Source organism: Schistocerca americana, chromosome 2 (assembly GCF_021461395.2).
Source record: "Schistocerca americana isolate TAMUIC-IGC-003095 chromosome 2, iqSchAmer2.1, whole genome shotgun sequence".
NCBI classification, from domain to species: Eukaryota; Metazoa; Arthropoda; class Insecta; order Orthoptera; family Acrididae; genus Schistocerca; species Schistocerca americana.
The window spans coordinates 651,794,465-651,807,155 of NC_060120.1; the positions used below are offsets into that span (position 1 = coordinate 651,794,465).

Genomic DNA, 12,691 nt, shown 5'->3' on the forward strand with positions numbered 1-12,691 from the left:
TGGATCACTTTTTTCGCTTTGTGATAGATGGCGCTGTAATAGTCACAAACATATGGCTCACAACTTTAGACGAACAGTGGATAACAGGTAGGTTTTTTAAATTAAAATACAGAACGTAGGTACGTTTGAACATTTAATTCGTTTGTTCGAATGTGATACATGTACCTTTGTGAACTTATCATTCCTGAGAACGCATGCTGTTACAGCATGGTTCCCTGTAAATACCACATTAATGCAATAAATGCTCAAAATGATGTCCGTCAACCTCGATGCATTTGGCAATACGTGTAACGACATTCCTCTCAACAGCGAGTAGTTCGCCTTCCGTAATGTTCGCACATGCATTGACAGTGCGCTAACGCATGTTGTCAGGCGTTGTCGGTGGATCACGATAGCAAATATCCTTCAACTTTCCCCACAGAAAGAAATCCGGGGACGTCAGATCCGGTGAACGTGCGGGCCATGGTATGGTGCTTCGACGACCAATCCACCTGTCATGAAATATGCTATTCAAAAAATGAAATGATCGTATGGCATTGTTGGCCGGGAGGCCCCATGCGGGGAAGTTCGGCCGCCGTATTGCAAGTCCTTTTTAGTTGACGCCACTTCGGCGACTTGCGAGTCAATGAAGATGAAATGATGATGAACACACAACACCCAGTCATCACGAGGCAGAGAAAAATCCCTGACCCCGCCGGTAATCGAACCCGGGACTCCGTGCGCGGGAAGCGAGAACGCTACCGTAAGACCACGAGCTGCGGACTATGCTATTCAATACCACTTCAACCGCACGCGAGCTATGTACCGGACATACATTATGTTGGAAGTACATCGCCATTCTGTCATGCAGTGAAACATCTTGTAGTAACATCGATAGAACATTACGTAGGAAATCAGCATACATTGCACCATTTAGATTGCCATCGATAAAAATGGGGGCCAATTATCCTTCCTCCCATAATGCCCCACCATACATTAACCCGCCAAGGTTGCTGATGTTCCACTTGTCGCAGCCATCGTGGATTTTCCGTTGCTCAATAGTGCATATTATGCCGGTTTACGTTACCGCTGTTGGTGAATGACGCTTCGTCGCTAAATAGAACGCGTGCAAAATATCTGTCATCGTCCCGTAATTTCTTTTGTGCCCAGTGGCAGAACTATACACAACGTTCAAAGTCGTCGCCATGCAATTCCTGGTGCATAGAAACGTGATACGGGTGCAATCGATGTTGATGTAGCATTCTCAACACCGACGTTTTTGAGATTCCCGATTCTCGCGCAGTTTGTCTGCTACTGATGTGCGGATTAGCCGCGACAGCAGCTAAAACACCTACCTGAGTATCACCATTTGTTGCAGGTCGTGGCTGACGTTTCACATGTGGCTGAACACTTCCTGTTTCCTTAAATAACGTAACTATCCGGCGAACGGGCCGGACACTTGGAAGATGTCGTCCAGGATACCGAGCAGCATACATAGCACACGCCCGTTGGGCATTTTGATCATAATAGCCATACATCAACACGATATCGACCTTTCCGCAATTGGTAAACGGTCCATTTTAACAGGGGTAATGTATCACGAAGCAAATACCGTCCGCACTGGCAGAATGTTACGTGATATCACGTACTTCACGTTTGTGACTAATATAGCGACATCTATCACAAGGCGAAAAAATGGTCCATCTAAAACATTCGTATTTCTTTACGCACTACACGAGTATGTAATAAAAATGGGGGTTCCTATTTAAAAAACGCAGTTGATATCCGTCTGACCTATGGCAGCGCTATCTAGCGGGCCAACCATAGCGCCATCTGGTTTCCCCCTACAAGCTAGACGAGTTTCGTTCTTTGTAGTTTTTTCGTTTGACGCTTATTTCGTGAGATATTTGGCCCGGTCACTATCAATGGACCACCCTGTATATAGAACAAGAATTAAATTAGAGTTGGCGTCTATAAGATCAGTATTGCGTGAGACAAATAAGCGTACAGCTATGTAACAGCTGTCAGTACATCGGCTTGTATTGCGAATGTCTCGCGCATCACGCTGGCCCGTTTAGCATGCGTCTTCTCCAACCGCTTGGGTACGGATTTTGTCGAACTAAATGTTCCGGCAAGAGGTTAAGCACTGCCAATTACATCGTTGTTACGGAACGTCAATTCCTGGTAAAGTATACATACTTACCGTATACGCACGACCTGCATCAGAACATAAGCCCACCACTAGTCTCGTAATGCTGTCCATCCTTCGGTCATCGTAGTCATTAAGCTGTCATACAATAAACTTCTGATATAATTTGAGTGTTTAATTGGCGTGTCTTCTTTCACATTTTACGTCGTAAACTCTTGTGTTTTGTTTGTCGGCACATCCGCCCACCAACTTAAATATCCAAATGGCTCTGAGCACTATGGGACTTAACTTCTGTGGTCATCAGTCCCCTCGAACTTAGAACTACTTAAACCTAACTAACCTAAGGACAACACACACAACCATGCCCGAGGCACGATTCGAACCTGCGACCGTAGCGGTCGCGCGGTTCCAGACTGTAGCGCCCAGAACCGCTCGGCCACTCTGGCCGGCTTAAATATGCAGAAAATTTTGTGCTTGACGGCAAGCTACGATGTTATGCTCTGAACTTCTCTACTGTCCTGCGAAAGAAGCACATGACAGAACTCGGAAGATAGACGTTGTCGCTCAGTCTATTATAGTCAAATGAGGATTACAAGAAGCGGGGGACTGAGCGTGGCCAGTCCTGTTCTCCCACTGCTATTACGAAGCCGCACCCACCTGGCTTTGTCTTCCTTGTATCACCTTCACAATTCTTCCTGTTGTGTCGCTTTAGGAGTGCAACCCACGTGCACATCATGAAGCAACGACACCACAAATTTTCACGGGGACTGAGTCGGTTTGTCGCATTCCAAACGATGGCTCCTATGGATGAGATCTACCTTACGTAATTCTTCAGTCTATACCTACATAATTATACATTTCACAACATACTGAGTATGTCAGGACTTAGATTCACACAGACATGTAAGATCAACCAGTATCTGAGTCGTATAAAGTGGGTCCAAGTGGAAATAGTGCGTTTTAAATGGTTCAAATGGCTCTGAGCACTATGGGACTTAACATCTGAGGTCATCAGTCCCCTAGAACTTAGAACTACTTAAACCTAACTAACGTAAGGACATCACACACATCCATGCCCGAGGCAGGATTCGAACCTGCGGCCGGCCGGTGTGGCCGTGCGGTTAAAGGCGCTACAGTCTGGAACCGCGTGACCGCTCCGGTCGCAGGTTCGAATCCTGCCTCGGGCATGGATGTGTGTGATGTCCTTAGGTTAGTTAGGTTTAAGTAGTTCTAAGTTCTAGGGGACTGATGACCACAGAAGTTAAGTCCCATAGTGCTCAGAGCCATTTGAACCATTTTCGAACCTGCGACCGTGGCGGTCGCGCGGTTCCAGACTGTAGCGCCTAGAACCGCTGTTTTTTTACTCATTTGGTTCGATATAGTTCGTTGCGTTTGGTCAGGGTGGACGTCACAAGGCATCCGTTCAAATTGATCGTTGGTTCCTTGACTCGGCCACCCCGGCCGGCAAATTTTCTTCCTTCCATCATTTAGTGGGAGGAGTGGAAGGTGGAGGGGAAGGGAAAGGTGCGGGGTGTTAACGAGAAAAAGGTTAGAAAATTTTTGAAATTATGTTAATTATGTCTAAAGTTTTCTGGAAGTCACTAAGTGTCTCTTTTTCAAACACTGGAGAATATAGACCGGGTAATTTGCGCGCCGTAACTTATGCTGCCCCAAGACATGTAAACAGTTACTAACTGTAATATTTGACTTACTGTATTAAACCCAAAAGAAAGATTATGGCTGTTAATGAGTAGATTATGGCAGCATTTTTAATTTCAAAATTTTGTCAATAACTGTATGAAATACGAAAAATAAATTTTTGCTGGCCCTGGAAGTCCGTAGGCAACCTGCAACTCGGTCTGTGGTCGAGTTTGCCGTTTAGTTTTCTACACTACGCAACGCAATTAAAGGGCCACTTTTTCGAAACAACGTAATTGTCTCCCACTGCGACGTAGACGTTTGCAGCTTGGCTCAAAGATGCCGACAATCTGCCTATGGAATGGTGCAGACGTATGACGCCCTGCGACGTCACCTTTGGCTCAGCGACGCTTCAGACACCAAGGTGTCGGCACATAAGAAAAAAGGGCCACAGCTCAGAAGTTCATGGGTTAATGATGTCACACGGGCCCCAAAGTTCACCAAAATTCTGTCCAAAGCCATCGTAGACATGTCCGTCGTAACACACGCTCTTACCCACTTTTTGCCCGTTGTTTTGCTCTCCGATGGTGGTCATAACGCGACACCCTGCGCTGAAATCATCGAGTGGAAAACTTTTAGATGCAGCGCGATACGAAAAGGCGTCAGGGGATGGCATAATAGGCGTCAATGAAACCACTCCTTTCCGTCGGGGCTTTGATTAAAACACATTTCGCTTTGTAAAACGACAGTTCAAATATGGTGACCGAAAGGACGATATCTTGACAACCTTCGGCACTGCTGACACCAACGGACGATTCAACCCTTCCCTAAGCACATTGTGGGCCAACATTGAAGTGCAGTGAGAGCGCAAATTTTGTTATGGTACACATGATGGAACTATTAGGAACCGTTCAGAACCATTCGACAAAATTTGAACGTGATCGAAAGTGGCAAAGGGTGATTTTGGTTTTTTAGCCTCCTTTTCGCACCCTCCTGTGATATGAACACAGAGAGTGCGACATTGACACATGCATGAATAAAATGGCAAAGGGTCCTTTTAATACACTCCTTCCCCCCCCCCCTCCAGTTTGGCAACACCCCTGGTGCCACCCACCAGTGTTTTCTGAGCGCTTTAAAAAGGTACCTGAACAGAGACAACGTCTGACGAAGCCCTATGCCCTTGTCGGCAAGCACCTCTCCAATTCCATATGGCCTATTAGCAGGCGGAAGGGCAGCAGTGTAGCTTGCTAACAGGTGCCTAGGACTCTCGTCATGTGTTCTGTCTGTACTGGTACATTTTTAAGATGCTCAACAAAGATGAGTGGGTAACACCGAGGCTGTTGCTGGACCATTTGGTCTTAGAGGAAAGTTTTGTCGTTTTATTCACACTTGTGTCAATGTCACACGCTTCCATGATTACGCCACAGCAGGGTGTGAAACAAGAAGGCTGAAAAAGGTTAAGTACCCTTTGCTGCTTCGGATCACGTTTAAATTTCTTCGAATTGTTTTGAACGGTCCACCTTGTACACCAAATCGAAACTGACGGTCTCACTGCACTGCACTTGAAATGGAAGCGATCGCGTTTATTGGGTTTGCTGGCCTAGGATGTCCTTAGAGAGGGGTTGAATCGTCCGTTGGATCAGCAGTGACAAACGTTGTCAAGACGTCGTCCTGATGGTCACTGCACTTTGAACTGTCGTTTTGGACTGCGAAATGTGTAGGAATCAACGCCTCAAGGGAAGCAGTGGTTTCATTGACGCTCTTTATGCCATCCCCCAACGCCTTTTGGCAACGGCTTTGCCGCAGTGGATACACCGGTTCCCGTCAGATCACCGAAGTTAAGCGCTTTTGGGCGTGGCCGGCACTTGGATGGGTGACCGTCCGGGCAGCCATGCGCTGTTGCCATTTTTCGGGGTGCATCAGCCTCGTGATGCCTATTGAGGAGTTACTCGACCGAATAGTAGCGGCTGCGGTCAAAGAAAACCATCTTAACATCCGGGAGAGCGGTGTGCTGTCCACACGCCCCTCCTATCCGCATCCTAATCTGAGGATGACACGGCGGTCGGATGGTCCCGATGGGCCACTTGTGGCTTGAAGATAGAGCGCTAACGCCTTTTCGTGTGGATTACGAGCGGCGGTGTGCCTGAAATGCTTTGTTCGTCCACCCATAAGGAAATCGCATGATTTCAATGCTAGGCGTGGCGCTTCTGATCTCCGTCGCAGAGGCGTCACAAGAAAGGCGTGAAATATGGATAAAAAGGAATGTCACGATCTTTCCATCGTGTGACACGTCCACAGTGGCGTTGGGCAGAATTGTGGTGAAATCTGCTGCCAATGTGACATCATTAACTCATCTTACACTCCACGTGAGCTTCTGAGCTGCAGCCTTTTTCTCGCATGTGTCGACACTTTGTTGTTTGAAGTGTCGCCGAGTTGCAGGATGACGTCGCTAGGCGCCACATTTTTGCACCGTTACAGAGGGAGGTTCTAGGCACCTTCCAGCCAAAATTAAAACTTATGTGTCGCAATGGGAGGCAATTAAAGGGTTTCGTAAAACTGACCCTTTGATTGTGCTGTGCAGAACAGATCGACGTACTCCGCCTTCGTAATGTTCTGACGTGTGTCTCACGAAGCAACAGTACGAGTACAGATCTATGACACGAGAAATTCAGTACAGTGCCGGGTGCCCGTGGTTACGAGCTGCGTCAGACTGCGAGACAACCGGGTTTGGGTTGCTGGCGTTCACTGGCGTGCAGCAGACGGGCCGGCGCGTCCCTGAGCTTGGCGTTGTGTTCCCGGGCGACGCGTGCGCCGGAAGTGCAGACATCGGAACGGCGCGGTCAGCCGAGGACAGCGCGTCCCCGTCTACACGGCACGCTTCGCCACGATCCTCCACGAAACAGAGCTGCTGCCGCTCCACGGCCAATCACCTGCCTCCTATAGTCTGTTTCAATATGTGAAAACAGCGATCTCTCTTGAAATCCAGTTTGAATGGACCTTTTCCAGTAAGTGATTTTATTTTTATTCGACGAATACGTTGTTGCTCTTCTTATCTATTGATAGTACAGCCAATGGTTCAAATGGCTCTGAGCACTATGCGACTTAACTTCTGAGGTCGTCAGTCGCCTAGAACTTACAACTACTTAAACCTAACTAACCTAAAGACATCACACACATCCATGCCCGAGGCAGCATTCGATCCTGCGACCGTAGCGGTCGCTCGGCTCCAGACTGCAGCGCCTAGAACTTCTCGACCACTCCGGCCGGCAGTACAGCCAATGATATTCCTCCATCGGTCCTCCAAATCGCTTAGCAAGAATGTTAGAGAAAACTTCTATAACTTTCCACATACTAAGTCCTCTACCTAACATTCCACAGACATACAGATCACCAAACACAATACAACGTTCTGGACCAGACAGGTCAATCGGGACCGGCAATGGCGTCATTCGGATACGGTACGGAGAGGCGTGGAGTCAGCACACCGCTCTCCTGGCCGTTGTCGGCTTTTTTGACCTCGGAGCCAAAACTTCTCACTCAAGTAGCTCCTCACCTGGTATGGAAGGAGAACGAATAATTAAAAGGAAACTTACAGCATCCAGTTTTCCCTTTACTTGATCCTAACGTCACACACAAAACACACACACACACACACACACATACAGGCCAGTTTTGACACATCTTCAGAGAGAGAGAGAGCAGATTCCGCTTTGTATTTTTACCTCCGTGAAACAGTCTTATCTAAGCCGAATCACCTTCAATGGTTCTCACACGACTGAGAGTCTATTCCAAGAACAACGGCCTTGATTATCGACGAAGACCAATGCGAACATCGGAACAAACACTGGAGCACATTTTATATGGCTGCCTAAAAAGAAAATTCATGTGTATCTGGAAAGACACAGTAGAAGCAACACATGCCCCAATTAACCGAGTGATGTCTTTGGATATGCACATGTGATATCTCATCTTATTTTGGCTACTGCCAGTTCTCCATCTTTTATTGTTACCTATATGCACATATACAGAGATGCATCTGCTTGTACTGATTCATATTCTTTTTATCATATCTCGTATCTACGAGGGCAGTTCAATAAGTAATGCAACACATTTTTTTTTTCTCGGCCAATTTTGGTTGAAAACACCGGAAATTTCTTGTGGAATATTTTCAAACATTCCCGCTTCGTCTCGTACAGTTTCATTGACTTCCGACAGGTGGCAGCGCTGTACGGAGCTGTTAAAATGGCGTCTGTAACGGATGTGCGTTGCAAACAACGGGCAGTGATCGAGTTTCTTTTGGCGGAAAACCAGGGCATCTCAAATATTCATAGGCGCTTGCAGAATGTCTACGGTGAGCTGGCAGTGGACAAAAGCACGGTGAGTCGTTGGGCAAAGCGTGTGTCATCATCGCCGCAAGGTCAAGCAAGACTGTCTGATCTCCCGCGTGCGGGCCGACCGTGCACAGCTGTGACTCCTGCAATGGCGGAGCGTGCGAACACACTCGTTCGAGATGGTCGACGGATCACCATCAAACAACTCAGAGCTCAACTTGACATCTCTGTTGGTAGTGCTGTCACAATTGTTCACCAGTTGGGATATTCAAAGGTTTGTTCCCGCTGGGTCCCTCGTTGTCTAACCGAACACCATAAAGAGCAAAGGAGAACCATCTGTGCGGAATTGCTTGCTCGTCATGTGGCTGAGGGTGACAATTTCTTGTCAAAGATTGTTACAGGCGATGAAACTTGGGTTCATCACTTCGAACCTGAAACAAAACGCCAATCAATGGAGTGGCGCCACACCCACTCCCCTACCAAGAAAAAGTTTAAAGCCATACCCTCAACCGGTAAAGTCATGGTTACAGTCTTCTGGGACGCTGAAGGGGTTATTCTGTTTGATGTCCTTCCCCATGGTCAAACGATCAACTCTGAAGTGTATTGTGCTACTCTTCAGAAATTGAAGAAACGACTTCAGCGTGTTCGTAGGCACAAAAATCTGAACGAACTTCTCCTTCTTCATGACAACGCAAGACCTCACACAAGTCTTCGCACCCGAGAGGAGCTCACAAAACTTCAGTGGACTGTTCTTCCTCATGCACCCTACAGCCCCGATCTCGCACCGTCGGATTTCCATATGTTTGGCCCAATGAAGGACGCAATCTGTTGGAGGCACTACGCGGATGATGAAGAAGTTATTGATGCAGTACGACGTTGGCTCCGACATCGACCAGTGGAATGGTACCGTGCAGGCATACAGGCCCTCATTTCAAGGTGGCGTAAGGCCGTAGCATTGAATGGAGATTACGTTGAAAAATAGTGTTGTGTAGCTAAAAGATTGGGGAATAACCTGGTGTATTTCAATGCTGAATAAAACAACCCTCGTACTGCCCTCGTACTTAATCGTACGTACTTGTTAAATATAATCCTGTAAGCCATAGACTTATTAATAAATAAATACTCGTGATGTAATTTCTAGCTACGGCGTAGACAATCAGGCTGTAGCAGAACAACGATAAAAAGAAAACCAGTCGTTTACACCACCGGAAGAAGGGCACAAGTGCGGAAAGGCACAGTGAAAAACCAGAAGTGTAGGAAATACTGGCTGGTTACCAACTCATTATCTTCTTAGCCTTTTTAGTGCACGCTCTGTCATATTTGACGTGCTCGTCGTGTCCTGTGCGCAGAGCAGTTGCTGGCTCCTCGGGCTAGCAGGAGTGCTTGGGTTTTATTCAGTCCCTCATCCAGTAACGGTTTGGTCACGCAGTAAACGCTGCCACTTTCAACGTTTTATAAGTCAGTAGTAAGGTGTTTAGGAAGATGCAGGGTCGGTCCGAGAACATCTTTCCAGACAAGCGATGTATCATATCCCCCCCCTCACCCCCCCCCCCCCCGACTCTCTCTCTCTCTCTCTCTCTCTCTCTCTCTCTCTCTCTCTCTCTCTTTCTCTCCCTCCGCAAACCTCAGACATCAGTTACTTATTAGTTGCGTTTCCTTCGGATCTTGGTACGATCTTTAAAAACAAGTCGAAATCTGCCGATCGTGAAAATGGCTCCTTTTTAGGGTTCCGTAGCCCAGTCGATAAAAACGAAACTCTTGTAGTATCACTTTGTTGTCCTTCTGTCTTTTTGCCCGTCTATTAAAAACCCTTTTTCTCAGGAGCAGGTTCACGTATCGAGTTAAAATTTACTTCACATACTAAAGTCTACGTTCGCTTGGCGGTGCAAAAATGTTAAGCTTCTATGTCAATGTAATCATAAGATGTGGCCATTTACGTCAGATGTTTTAGTATCTTATCGATATCGATAACGATAATAGACAAAAATCGTTGAAATTCTAGATTCCCTGATGTACATGCATACATAATTAAGTTTGTACGGGACTCGTAGTGCGCGATTTCTACTAGCACTTATCCACATTTTTTCTTTTAAAATAAGTATACAGAGACATTCCTACGTAACAGAAATAAATTTCTGAATCCTGTTCCAGTGATAAATGTTAAAAGACGAAACAATTCATTTCCACTGAAGATACACGTGATTCCCCAGCTTTTCACAAGCGTTCATACAGAAGTAGACCTATTGCACTTGTAGCTTCAACAAAAAGATGCTATCTGTTAAACTGAGTGGAAATGTAAACTTCCTGTTATTTTTTAGTTTACCGGTTCAAATGGCTCTGAGCACTATGGGACTTAACTGCTGAGGTCATCAGTCCCCTAGAACTTAGATCTACTTAAACCTAACTAACCTAAGGACATCACACACATCCATGCCCGAGGCAGGATTCGAACCTGCGACCGCAACGGTCGCGCGGTTCCAAACTGTAGCGCCTAGAACCGCTCGGCCACTTCGGCCGGCTAGTTTACCGGATAAAGAGAGACAAATACAAAAAGTATCATGTAATTTTATACTGGCGTGATAAATATAACACACTCTTTAACTACATTAGTTGTATGTTACATGTGAAGAAAACTCACAAATAAGTAGCTACATTTTAAAAAAGGGTGCTATGAGAATAGTGAGAAATTTAGACACAATTTCAATATTTTTATGTATGCAGCTGAAAAGGTAAACACAAATTTCTATATAGTACGAAATAGGAATCATGCGCTGGACATGGGTTAAACTGCTGGTAACGCCAGCAATTGAAACTGACACGACCATAACTGAAGTAGCATCGGGCGATAATATTTCCACCAAGCTTTGAGCCACAGGAGATTTATTATTTATTCATCTACAAGCAATGTTGTAACAATTTTTATGTATACAGGGTGTATCACAATTAATACCTAAAAGTGACACATGTCAAAGTATACGAAACAGAAGTAAAAACAATCCAGTAAACATGCATCCACAAACAAGCCGTTTGTGAAGCAATTGCAAATTTGTGCCAGTGGCACTGACTTCCGTGCGAAATATTATCCTAGTCATTATAAATACATTTGAAACGTAAACCTTTCGATTAAGTCCTCATCTAATTTCATCCACGGGCTAGCTCACCATGACACAGGCATGGTAGATCACAAGTTCATTTTACTGCCGATGTAAAGCTTATCCCAAAGAAGTAGCTCTCCCAAAGCAGTAGCATCCATCATAAAATCCTTAAAATCTAAGTATTCCAGTGGGTATGATAAAACATCAACGACGTTAATCAAAGAGTGCTCATTATTTGTGTAATCAAACTCTTATCAGCGCAACTTTTGCAGACTGGTTAAAATACTCTGAAGTTAAGACTCTTTACAAGAAGGAGGATGAAGAGATACCATCAAACTATCGGCCAATTTCACTTTTGCCGGCTTTCACAAAAATACCTCAAAAGGTTGTGTTCAAGCGTCTCCTTCCTTAAGCATCTGACTGCAAATAATATATTGTTCAAGTCACAGTTTGGATTTCTTAGGGGTTTTGATTTAGAGAGAGTTATTTACATTTACAAAAATGGTTCAAATGGCTCTGAGCACTATGGGACTCAACTGCTGAGGTCATTAGTCCCCTAGAACTTAGAACTAGTTAAACCTAACTAACCTAAGGACATCACAAACATCCATGCCCGAGGCAGGATTCGAACCTGCGACCGTAGCGGTCTTGCGGTTCCAGACTGCAGCGCCTTTAACCGCACGGCCACTTCGGCCGGCTTACATTTACAGAGAGAATGTATTTAATTCATTAGATAATAAATTAGGGGCTAATGGCATTTACTGTTATCTGTCAAAAGCCTTTGACTGCGTGAACCACAGCATTCTCTTAAGTAAATTAGAATATTATGGTGTCACCGGCAATGCTGCGAAATGATTTGAGTCTTATCTATCTAACAGGAAACAAAGGGTGTCGTTGCGAAATACCTATGCAGCAAGCAATCAACTTCATCTGCCTGGGAATTAATTACATGTGGTGTTCCTCAAGGTTTTTTCTTGGGTCCATTGCTTTTTCTTGTGTGCGTTAATGACCTCTCGTATGTTACATTGCCAGATGCTAAGTTTGTTTTGTTTGCAGATAATACAAACATTGCAATAAATAGCAAGTCAAATACAGATTTAGAAATAGCTGCTAATTAAACTTTCATTGACATTAATAAATGGTTTAAAGCTAATACACTGTCATTAAATTGTGAGAAGACCCACTATATGAAGTTCAGAACCTGTAAGAGATTTCCTTCCAGAATGTGTATAACTTATGAAGACATGCAGATCGAAGAGGTTGAGAGTGTTAAATTTCTGGGATTACAACTCGATAATAAATTCAGTTGTGAAGGGCATACCACAGAATTGTTTAAGCACCTGAACAAGTCTGTATTTGCAGTGCGAATGATGTCAAATTTAGTAGATATAAACATAAAAAACTTGCATACTTTCATTCTATTATGTCATACGGGATCATATTCTGCGGTAACTCATCAAACCGAGCAAAAGTTTTTAAGGTACAAAAGTGTGTGATAA

At 45.1% G+C, this 12,691-nt stretch overlaps 1 protein-coding gene and 1 pseudogene across 1 annotated transcript in view; both read left to right on the forward strand.

Moving 5' to 3' along the window:
* LOC124589362 (unconventional myosin-XV) overlaps positions 1-12,691 on the forward strand; it is a 931,914-nt gene that overhangs the window by 305,519 nt on the left and 613,704 nt on the right. The gene's annotated exons all lie outside the window — the stretch shown is intronic.
* LOC124597522 lies at positions 5,554-5,671 on the forward strand (annotated as a pseudogene).